Source organism: Gossypium arboreum, chromosome 8 (genome assembly GCF_025698485.1).
Source record: "Gossypium arboreum isolate Shixiya-1 chromosome 8, ASM2569848v2, whole genome shotgun sequence".
In the NCBI taxonomy this organism is placed as follows: Eukaryota; Viridiplantae; Streptophyta; class Magnoliopsida; order Malvales; family Malvaceae; genus Gossypium; species Gossypium arboreum.
This window is the reverse complement of record NC_069077.1, coordinates 13,305,377-13,316,687: the sequence shown is the minus strand read 5'-3', so window position 1 is coordinate 13,316,687 and position 11,311 is coordinate 13,305,377. Positions and strand designations below refer to the sequence as shown.

The 11,311-nt window shown below is 29.2% G+C and overlaps 1 long non-coding RNA gene across 1 annotated transcript; it reads right to left on the bottom strand.

The window, feature by feature from the left end:
- Positions 1–10,338: 10,338 nt before the first annotated feature.
- On the bottom strand, positions 10,339–10,978 carry LOC128296412 (uncharacterized). The gene is made up of 2 exons (XR_008287032.1): positions 10,870–10,978; positions 10,339–10,573 (listed from the first exon to the last, which is right to left on the bottom strand). It is a non-coding gene; the product is annotated as an uncharacterized LOC128296412 (long non-coding RNA).
- Between the last annotated feature and the right edge of the window lie 333 nt (positions 10,979–11,311).

Below are 11,311 nucleotides of genomic sequence, written 5' to 3'. Positions count from 1 at the left end.
ACTCTTACTTGAATTTTGATTTTATTTTTTATTTATTTTCAATCTCAATTTTTTTTATTATTCTTGTTGTTATTATTAGTATTTTAGTTACCACTAACCGTACGTTTGGTTCACTGTAATGGAATAGGACTGTAATTGAATAAAGCTGTAATGGAATAAAGCTGTAGTGAAATAGAACTGTAATAAGTAATTCAACTGTTTAGTTGAATGGAATGCAATAAAACTGTAATAGTATTCTTGTGTTTGGTTGAATGGAATGATGTTGTAATAGTATAAGGAAAAAAATTAAAATGACCGAATACTCTTAGCAAAATTTTTTTAAAGTAGATGATTATTGTTATTGTTATTAAATTTTAATAAGATTATTATTGAAAATGATTTAATAAAAAATATAATTTAATAACATTATTAATATAATTGTTATTATATGAATTGAAAAATTAAAATATATAATACTATAAAAATATACATAATCTACTTTATTATTTTTAAACGCAATACATATTTAATGTGCTAAAATATCATTACTAAAATAAATAATTTAATTATTCTACAATAAAAATAATTAAATATTAGAAGTAATAAATAACTCATTGCTAAAAAATAATAAATAACTTGAGAATTATATTTCACATCCAAGCATAATATTCATATATTAACAAAAAGTTATATGATTTCATTAGTTTCTATGTCATAATCCATATGTTTTAAAATTTTACATAAAAAGTTACAATATTGTAATGACATTCTATCATGTCATTATACCATCCAGATATTACAAACACAAAAAGTTATCAAAATATCAACACAACCATGATTTTTAATGGTCAGCAAGAAATCTTCTGACCCATTCCAATCGCACAGTAGAAGGTAAACCAAAGAAAATGAGCATTTGCGTTGGGTGATCTGAAATTTTGCTCAATGCTCGATAGTGTTCATCCTCAGTTAAACCTTCCACTTCACATAATGTTGGATATAATTTCAGAGCACTTTCTTGAATGGTCATTTCTGACTTTTGTTGAATTACCACTTCAGATGCAATACTCTCATTGATTTCAAGGCCAACGGTTCGTATATTTTCCGCCAATAAAGTGGCAGCATCATTAAATGAAGTAGAAAAATCACTTGCATCAGAAATCTTTTTTTTCTTCTTTGAAAATGCAGAATCACCTTGGTTTCTTGCTTGTTGCGATTCTGGTTGCGATTGTGTAACTGAAAGATCCATGTCATCCAAAGAGACATCAGTTTCAGATCCATGAAAATCGTTTCGTTCTTCATGAGTATTTGTGGCAGCTACATTCTCAGCATTTATTTCTTCAATAATATCAGCAGTTAAATAAGATGCTCAACTCTGGGTGAGGAAGCAATCAAACAAGCCAAATAAGAAGATGAAGCAATAACAAACTGTCAAAGAAAAAATGAACAATACATGTTAATAAATAGGATAAGTCTGTTTAAAAATATATTTGCTTATGTATAAGAATAATTTATCAAGCATTTACTAGTGTATAATAATAATATCATTTTCAAAGTTTTAAAATTTGTTGCAACTGAAATTCAATCTTATTTTCAAAGAATTTCATGTTTATTTATATAAATACAATTATCCAAATAAATGTTTATTTAAATACTCACATTTTTAACAATAGATATAATTATTGAAATAAGTTTAAGAGGCACAAATTTTAATAACTAAGAAACATAACTCAATACTTATACTTCTTCACTTATAGTTGTTAAATCACTTTTAACATTTTACATGTAGTCATTGAAACGTTATAAATATTTTACATGTAGTCATTTGAGATTTATAAGCAATATTCTCTATGTATATTTATGGAATTGAAAATTTTATAATAATGATATAAGTAATAAGATAAAGCACATGAATGTAAACTTTTGAATCATGAAATAAGATCATTATTTTTAGATATTTTATAAATAATATTCCATAACAAAGATATGAAATAATAAAGTACTAATAAATATATATATAATTGTTTCACACACACATATATATATATATATATATATATATATGTATAACTCAATTCACAATTTTAATAAAAATACATTTTAATAAATTTATAATCTTTTGTTTTGTATTTTAACAAATTAACAAGTGTCTTAAAAAGTATAACAAAATGTTAAAAAAGAGATGCGTGACAATTTTTAAAATTGTTTGTGAAATAAAAAAATATTATTAGTATATCAAATACGAACTCATTATTTATTTGAGGAGAAAGTATAATAAAAATACATGTAGGAATGTTAATTGAGGAAAAAACAAAAGATTGATATGAAGGCATATATGCCAAAATAGTTCTTTCCCTTTCTTTTAAGGTGCAAATTGCAATTTATTTTATATTTTCCCTTGGCCTTTACATCTATCTTTTATATTTGCCCTTTGGTCTTTACATCTATCTCATCATCTTGATGAAATATCTTAGGGATTCTCATTACTTACATCAATCCTCATAAATGGTAAAACAAATCTTTTATATAATGCCAAAGATCTTGCTTATCAATCTTCTTTCAAACTATCTTTGTTAGCAATATTATTTGATAGTTTATATTTAAAAAGTTGCATTATTCCTCCCAATAATTATGCAAATAATAGATTTATGCAAAACAATACCCAAAACAATACCCAATAATTATTGTACGGAACCTCTCTTGCCCAGCAGTATTTGTAACTTGATCCTTTTTTTATCAAGCTCTATGGTCCTTATCTTGAAGTCAATTCTGCCAAAGAAAACACAACATTATTAAACCGTACTGTTCATTCTTAATATCTCAGAATTTATACAAATGATTACTTAAAGATTCAAAAAAGGCGTCAAACGGATGTTATACCGATCTGCAACTCAATAGCAATATGAGAAGCATAAAACAATTCCTCAAGCTAACATGATGTTATACCGATCTGCAACTCAATAGCAATTGGTACAAGGATTAAAAAGCATCAGAAAGTTCCAACCATGGATAGAAAGTTTTAAGCATGCAAATAGCTTATTTTTAGTACAAGCAAGCAATTATATTACGGGGACCAAACCATGTACCTCGTGCCAATCAAATTGAAACCGACTAACCATGCAAATAGAACTTCCCGTAATATATGTGTGTAATATATTTTCCTTTCTGCTATTCTGGTCTTATTTTAATTATATTCTTTTATAGAAGTCAATAATATCCATATCCATCTCCATCCGTCTCTCCCTTGCCCTCTCCTCTTAGCAATCTCCTTATTTAGGTGTTAGAATTTGGATCCTTGAGTCTTTCTCTAATAGGTACAAAAACAAAATTTTTGTTTTCCCTTTGATGTAGTCCAAAGTATCCCTTCCGAACAAATGCATTAGAGAAATGACAAGGTACTGAAATACTTGGAACTGAAAGAGCTATTAGCACTCGTAGTTTTCTAAACGTTTTCGAATTGTATGCTACATGTCTCATCTAGTCATGTCACAAATGCATTTTAATTTTATATATAAACAAAAAAAAGCAACATTTAAAGTGATGATGATTCTGAGAAAATAACATTTTTCATATGATTCTCACCGATAACAAAAGAAGCAATTCAATCAATATCATATTTATGTTCTCCACATAGACATGCGATAGTTCAACTTCAATTACAAAAAAGCAAAGATGTGACATCCGATCCCATTCTATCTTAGCAATACTAGCACTAAACAAATCCCCAAACCAAATTCTCCATCCATATATGCACTCATAAAAGAATCTTACATATATATATATATACGCATCTTAAGCCATTTTTAAAACAAAGCTTATGAGCACATTATCTGTTCTTGATCATTGAATTGTGTTTGTGTTTTTTGGCTACTAGGGCAGTTCTTAATTTCAACTCAACAAATGAAAATGTTGGACACGAGTTTTTTCCAAAATAGGAAAAATAATTTTAATATAAATAATTTTTGTAAATTACCATGGATCTAACATTTCACACCAAAGAGTTGCAGATATAAAATAATGATAGGCAAGAGAATACAAGCAATAACAATATAGTCGTAACAAAATTAGTTTTGGCGCACCAAAATGGGTCCCTAGAGAAGAACATTTACCCTTGACATAGTTTGTTCACCCGCAGCATCCAAAATGGGGAAATTTTGTTTTCCCTTTGATGTAGTCCAGAGTATCCCTTCCGAACAAATGCATTAGAGAAATGACAAGGTACTGAAATACTTGGAACTGAAAGAGCTATTAGCACTCATAGTTTTCTCTGCTTATTTAGTTTATTTTATTAGATGGTAGTTTAGGCCGTAGCCACTTTTCTAATGTCCAAAAGTTCAATTTTCATTTAATTCTATAGTTTTTTCAAATTGCCCTTTCTGTCAATATCTATCTTCTGCCATCTGCAGAGAAAAATTGGAAACTACCTGATTCTTGTTTCTTGTTTTAGCATCTTTTATCACACTTCCTTTGATCTTTGAATCTGTCTATGTTCACTCATGTTTTGTGCTACAATAGAGTTCTAGATTTCTCTCATCTTTGAGTAGAATTTTTCTCTTTCAAATGAAAGCTAAATTATTCATGGTTATCATTACATCTTAAATATTTTTATGGGCTGCTTGCTTCTCTTTTTTAAGGTCTTACAATCATTGCATTCAATGATGGACATCTGAATGCCAAGACTTTACGGGAAGTTCTTAGTCTTGGTCTAACTTTTGTAGTGATGAAGTTTACGAAAAGTACGTATTTTATATATAATTTTTAGTACAAGCAAGCTAGAAAGTTATATGCTGCTCCTGGAAAAGTTCAATTGAAGTTACCAATACTTATATGAGAAGTTAATTAGCAGTGTTTAATGGCTCATGTATCCTATATAAAGACTAAAAAGTAATTGTGCACAACCAATTAAATGATTCTCCTCAAGACTAATATAGCAGCTTGTTATGGCTATAAAATGTAATGCCTGTCAATTAACCAAGGCATGTCATATAAGTCTTGAGTGCACATTCAGGGTGTAGGAAGACTTTTAGAAGTTGAATTTTCACCATTTTTTCTCTTCTCTCTCCTCCCCCGAGCATCAGTTATTAATCATTACAAAGGAGCATGGTTAATAGAGTAAAATATCCTAAAAAAGTAAATCAATAAAAGTTTGAACGAGCAAAAGAACGAATCCTCATTTCTATCTTTGTCCTTCCAAATCTAATAACATATAAAAGAATCCTTCTTCTAGAAAACAATGGATACAAATAAAATAAACACCAAACTTTTGCTTATTGTATTAAGGAGTATATGTAGATTACCTTTCTACCTTCACTCAGTTTCTGCCTAACTATTTGCCCCAATGTTGGCTGAAAAAGGAAAAAGAGATGCAATTTACAAACAAACGAGTAATAGAGAATAGCTTAATTAAGTAAAGTGTATTCTTGGGGATCTGGGATAGTTAACGAAAAGGGAGGTCTTAATTAAGACGAAGCAAAATTACCTTGTCAGTGAACTGCTTCACTCGATTCAACACCGATTTAACATCTGGGTGTTGGATCATTTGCCCTTTCCTCTCACACCGAAGTCGGAATTTCAAGCTGCGTTTTTGTTGAGAGGAAATTGAAACCGTTGACCCTGATTTCAATCGGAGCTTAAGGATACTGAGAATCGATGGATATAGGTGAAAAAGAAGGAGAAGGGTGGAACGAAATGGGAATCAGACTGAAAAGAGGGAGAAGGGTGGAAAGAAATAGGAATCAGACTGAAAAGAGGGAAAAGGGTGGAACGAAAGAAGGAGAAAATGCTCAGATGTGAGAAGGGTAAAGTTGGACAATTTTCATGTTGAATAGGTATTCCCTTGGGGGAGCACTGAATTGTAAACGGTGATTTTGCCTTGAATAAGGCTGTAAGAAATATGGATGTAATAGCCTATTCAGCCAACCAAACAATGGAATAGGGTTGGGCCACTAAATAAGGCTGTAATGGTTTAGCATTACAGCCAACCAAACATGTTATAAGAGTATTAATAGGGTAAATTACACTATAAGTCACTCAACTATTGACCATTTGTAACACCCTCTACCCGTATCCATTGCTGGAATAGGGTACGAGGCATTACTGGAGTTTACTGAACATTTTTAGATAATTCTGAGTCATTTATTATTTAGATTTTGAAAATAATCATAACGTCTCTCTATTGGGCCCTCGAAGCCCCAAACATACATTAGAAACCAACTGGAATTAAATCGGGATTAAAAAAAAATTTCGCAAAATCTTAAATTTTATTTTCATCTAAGTACTTACCATTTCAATGCTCCTTATAATTAAACATGTTACCATTCAATCAATAGCTTGGTACTTGTCTAAGTGTCAAACAACATCATTGTTAGTATACTTGCACATATTTCATATAAATTCAACATTGATATACTTATTTTCTCGACATGTCACACTTGAGTTTAATAATTGTCTTTACTTACATAATTTCCTTGTATCAACATATCAAAGACAATCATATATGTACATGTCATGAAACATATCATTCTCTTACCGCTTTTTTCATAAGTATATATATCAATCATTTCATTATATCAATATTTCATGCTCCATCATTTCCATATATTTTATGTATATTTATTCCAGTAAAGTTTATATCAAACTTAACATAAATTATATTTCATGTACTTATTCTTATTTCGCTTATCTATCTTCATAATTATTTCATACAACTATTTTGTACATATATTTCCATATGACCAGTTCTTGGAAGCATTTCACACAACCATTTCATATAACCATTCGTCATCCGGTACATATTACCTGAATATCAATTGTTCAATAGATGTCATAGCGTCTCCCATCCACGGTCTTATTTATCTTTGACATGATGCCATAGTGTCATTCAACTATGGTCTTACTCATTTTCTGTCATGTTGCCATGGTATCTTTCAACCATGTTCTTATTCATTTTCCCGTCATGTTGCCATGGTATCTTTCAACCATGGTCTTATTCATTTCATATCACGCTGCCATGGTATCTTTCAACCATGGTCTTATTCATTTTCTATCATGTTGCCATGGTATCTTTCAACCATGGTCCTACACATTTCATATCATGTTGCCATGGTATCTTTCAACCATGGTCTTACACATTTCATATTAGGTTGCCATGGTATCTTTCAACCATGGTCTTACACATTTCATATCAGGTTGCCATGGTATTTTTCAACCATGGTCTTACACATTTCATATCAGGTTGCCATGGTATCTTTCAACCATGGTCTTACACATTTCATATCAGAGAGCACACTCGTGAACCTCATCCTTACAGTGGGATTACCACCAAAGCTAAATCCCTCGCAACGACAATTACTTTATGAGCTTGGATCCGAATTACCACCCAAGCTAAATTGAACCTAATTCGGATTACCCGTCCGGCTAAATCCATTTTCCACATATTCTTCGGGAGGGTTATATCAGGATAGGATCACCTGTCCGGGCTAGATCCTTTTTATCGTCAATTCCTTTTCAGAGATCCATCAAATTTTCCTTTCATTCAACTGGGATTTCTTCCCCCTTTTTTTTATCAAATATATCAATGTTTTATCAATTTTCATATAATAAACATTCAAATCATATTCATATAAAAAACATACATTTCAAGCATTTAAGAATATAATTCAAGTTACACGAACTTACCTAGCGAAATTGCAGAAATATCAAGATTCAAGGGCATTTTGGTAATTTACCATTTTCCCGATTTTTACTCAATCTTAAATTGATAATTTCATTCAATTTATTAATTTGGATAATAAAACAATTCATTCCCTCCAATTTGGTCATTTTTGACATTTTTACAAAATTGCCCCTAAAATTTTACTTTTATTCAATTTAATCCTTAAGACTAAAACATGCAAATTAGCTATGCTAGCTGGATATTCATATATATTTTCCTCCTCCTCCTCTCCATTCCATGTCCTTAATGTATATAACACACTTGTAAGTAACATCATCTATAATTTTTATTATTTACTTTTATGAATATTCAAGCTGTCTATCTGTGTCATAGTCACTAAATTATTTATATCTGGAGATATAAAACTCCAAATTAAGATTCGTAAATTTTATCTGAAATTAGACTAATACATATTTTTAGCATAAAATTTTCAGAATTTTTCATTTAGAAAATAAGTACAGTTTATTCCTTAAAGTTACCCATGTTCTGCTGTCTGACAGTTTTGACCCTTTTTCACTAAAAACTAATTATCTCCTTGTACAAAATTTGAATGATATTCATGTTTATTTATCTTGAAAATAGACTCATTTATGATTCTAAACATATAAATTTAAGCCCATAAATATTTCTATCAAATTTTTTATGATTTTCCAAAGTCAGAACAGGGGAACCCAAATTTATTCTGACTTTATCTCACAAAATTCATTATATCTCATGATTTACAAATTCATTGCTTACATTGTTTCTTCTATGAGAAACTAGACTCAATATGATTTAATTTCATATTTTTTTTATCTTCTAATTAGATTTATACAATTTATGGTGATTTTTTAAAGTTACTCTACTGCTGCTGTCCAATATTGTTTTAATGCAAGCTGTTTATTACCATTTTTTTTCCTTAAGCTTTAATAAATAACAATTTCGTCCCTACTCAATTAGCCTCTCAATTGAGCTGATTTTTCTCAATTAACATTTTATTATATCACTTTAAACTACTTTACAACTTTTGGAAATCATAATTTCAGCACTAGACTTTAATTCTAAACATTTTCACAATTAGGTCATAAAATCAATTTCCATTAATTTTACTTGATAAAATTATCATATATCAAAATTAAAGCTTCAATTATATGTTTATTCATCATATGCTTCCAGCACTCATCCATAATAACTTTAAAAATTAGCCCTTCAACATAAAACTTTTGAATTACTTTAAAATTCAATTCTTATTTCATTTCTAACTTGAATTTCTATCAATTAAACCCTTATTTCATCATTTTACTCAACATGAACATTATCTAGAAATCTATTAACTTTCAAAATATCAACTTAATTTTATCAAAATCTTGTTCCAAAGCTTCTAAAATATCAAAATCAAGTAAAAATGGCTAAATTAACTTACCTATTAAACTTCTAAGCATCACACCTTTAATTTTTCCCCTTTTCTTCTTTCTTTTCTCTTTTTCTTTGTGTCCTTCCCCTGCTATCTGTTTTGTTTGCTTTGTTTTCTTCATTTCTATCTTTTTTTTCTTTCTTTTCATATACACATATACACATATGTATTTATACTTAAATAATAAGTATTATTTATTTATTCATGTGTATATTATTAGTACATTTGTATTCATTTATAACCATACATTTGTCATTATTTAATATATTTATCATATAAAATCTTATAATATAATTATTTAACTAATAAATATCTTTTATAATATAATAAATATCTATTTAATATCTAATACATGTTTTACAAATGTATGTATTTTTATCCATACACTTGTATATTTTATTTACTATACATTTGTCTTTGTACTAATTTATTTATCATATAAATATCTTATAATATAATTATAATAAATTAATTTAATATCATTTATTACTAATAAATATATATATATATATATATATATATATATATATTTTATAATTTGAAATCTAAGTAAAAATCTTAGATTTTTACTTTATATGCTGCCTCACTTATGCTAAATGGCATAATTTCCATTTTGGTCCTTTTATTTTCTTTTAATCTATAATTAAACTTTCACACTTTATTCAATTTAATCCTTTTATCAATTATCCTTAATTAAGCTAAATTCACTTAATTAAACTCTAATTAATCACTCAATTAACTTTTTAAAAATTTTTATAATTATTTACGGATCTATTTTTCAAGAATTGAGACTCGAAAATATACTTTTTCCGATAACCGTAAAATTTGAGTTATTACACATTTTCTTTTTTATCACCTAATTATCAATTCTTTTATTTGGTCACTCAATTATTTCCCCTTTACTTTTTTTTTCACCCAACTTTAATTTTTTTTAATTTGATCTCCCAACTTTTTTTTGTCCATTTCCCGTTAAATCTTTGGCAGGAGGGTGACATGGCAGTTAAAAATCAGTATAGTAACAAATTTAGCCCTCAATTTTTACATATCATATCAATTTATTCATAATTTTTAAAAAATTAACCTTCAAAATTTACAAATGGTATCAACTTCATCCTCAAAATTTACCTTCCTCTTCTGCTTCCCCCATCATCACTACCATTTTTGCCTACACACCCTTAAAAAAAAATGCACGATGCCAGGCCATGAGAAAGAACAAATGGAAGTTGTAATAGGCCAATTTTGGCACGGGCCCGAATTACAAAAATAAAACAAATTTAAAGCAAATAAATGAAGTCTCAATCCATTTACAACAAATTTACAGGCCCAAAATTGCAAAACCAATTACAGCCCAAATAAATTAAAACCCTAGTAGCCCAAAAATGACCCAAAACTAAACTAATTTTCAACCAAAAAAATAAGGGAAGAAACCCTAGTGGCCGCCACACTCTAGCCACCACCTCTCCATGCGTCTAACGCTTCTCTAACACCACCTGCAACACGCAAAAGAAGAAGACAACGAATAAGGAAACAAAATGGTAGTAGACAAAAAACAAAAAAACAAAAACGAATCTTGTAACATTGGCTATAAAAGCCCTAACATCATCTTTGTAGTTTTTTCCCGGATAAAATACTAATCAAAAAGCAATAGATTAAACACAAAAACAAAAAGAGATCGAATATAGAAATTTTCTAAAGGTGATTTCCTTTTTATTTCTATTTATTTTAGTCTTAAGTTTTTATTTTTATTTTACATGCGAAAATAAAAAAAAAAGGAAAGAAAACTCACTTGAGTCGGTCGGCATCCTCACCGTCAAAGGCCACGACGAAAAAGGAGAAAAAACGAAACCTTTTTTTTATTTCTCCGTCGAGTTTGGCTTCAAAATAGGCTTGAGGACAAAAAAGCGATTGGAAGGGTGCCTTTGTTTCAATTTAATCCTTCAACTTTTTAACAGGCAAACACCTGAAATGGTGTCGTTTTGAGGACAGGGAATAATTTCCCATTTAGTCCCTATATTCTGTCGTGCATTGCATTTTAACCCTTTATTCTTTCTTTTTTTTTTCATTTTGCAATCTGTCCCTTTAATTTTATTTCTATTTCATTTTGGTCTACCTGATAAACACGTGCATAAAGGCGAGGGATATTCCCCTTTTTAGTCCCTGCCCTTTTAGCACCTTATAGTTTACTCCTTGGTAGCCCTTTTTTGTTTTGGACCCCTATTTTCGTTTAA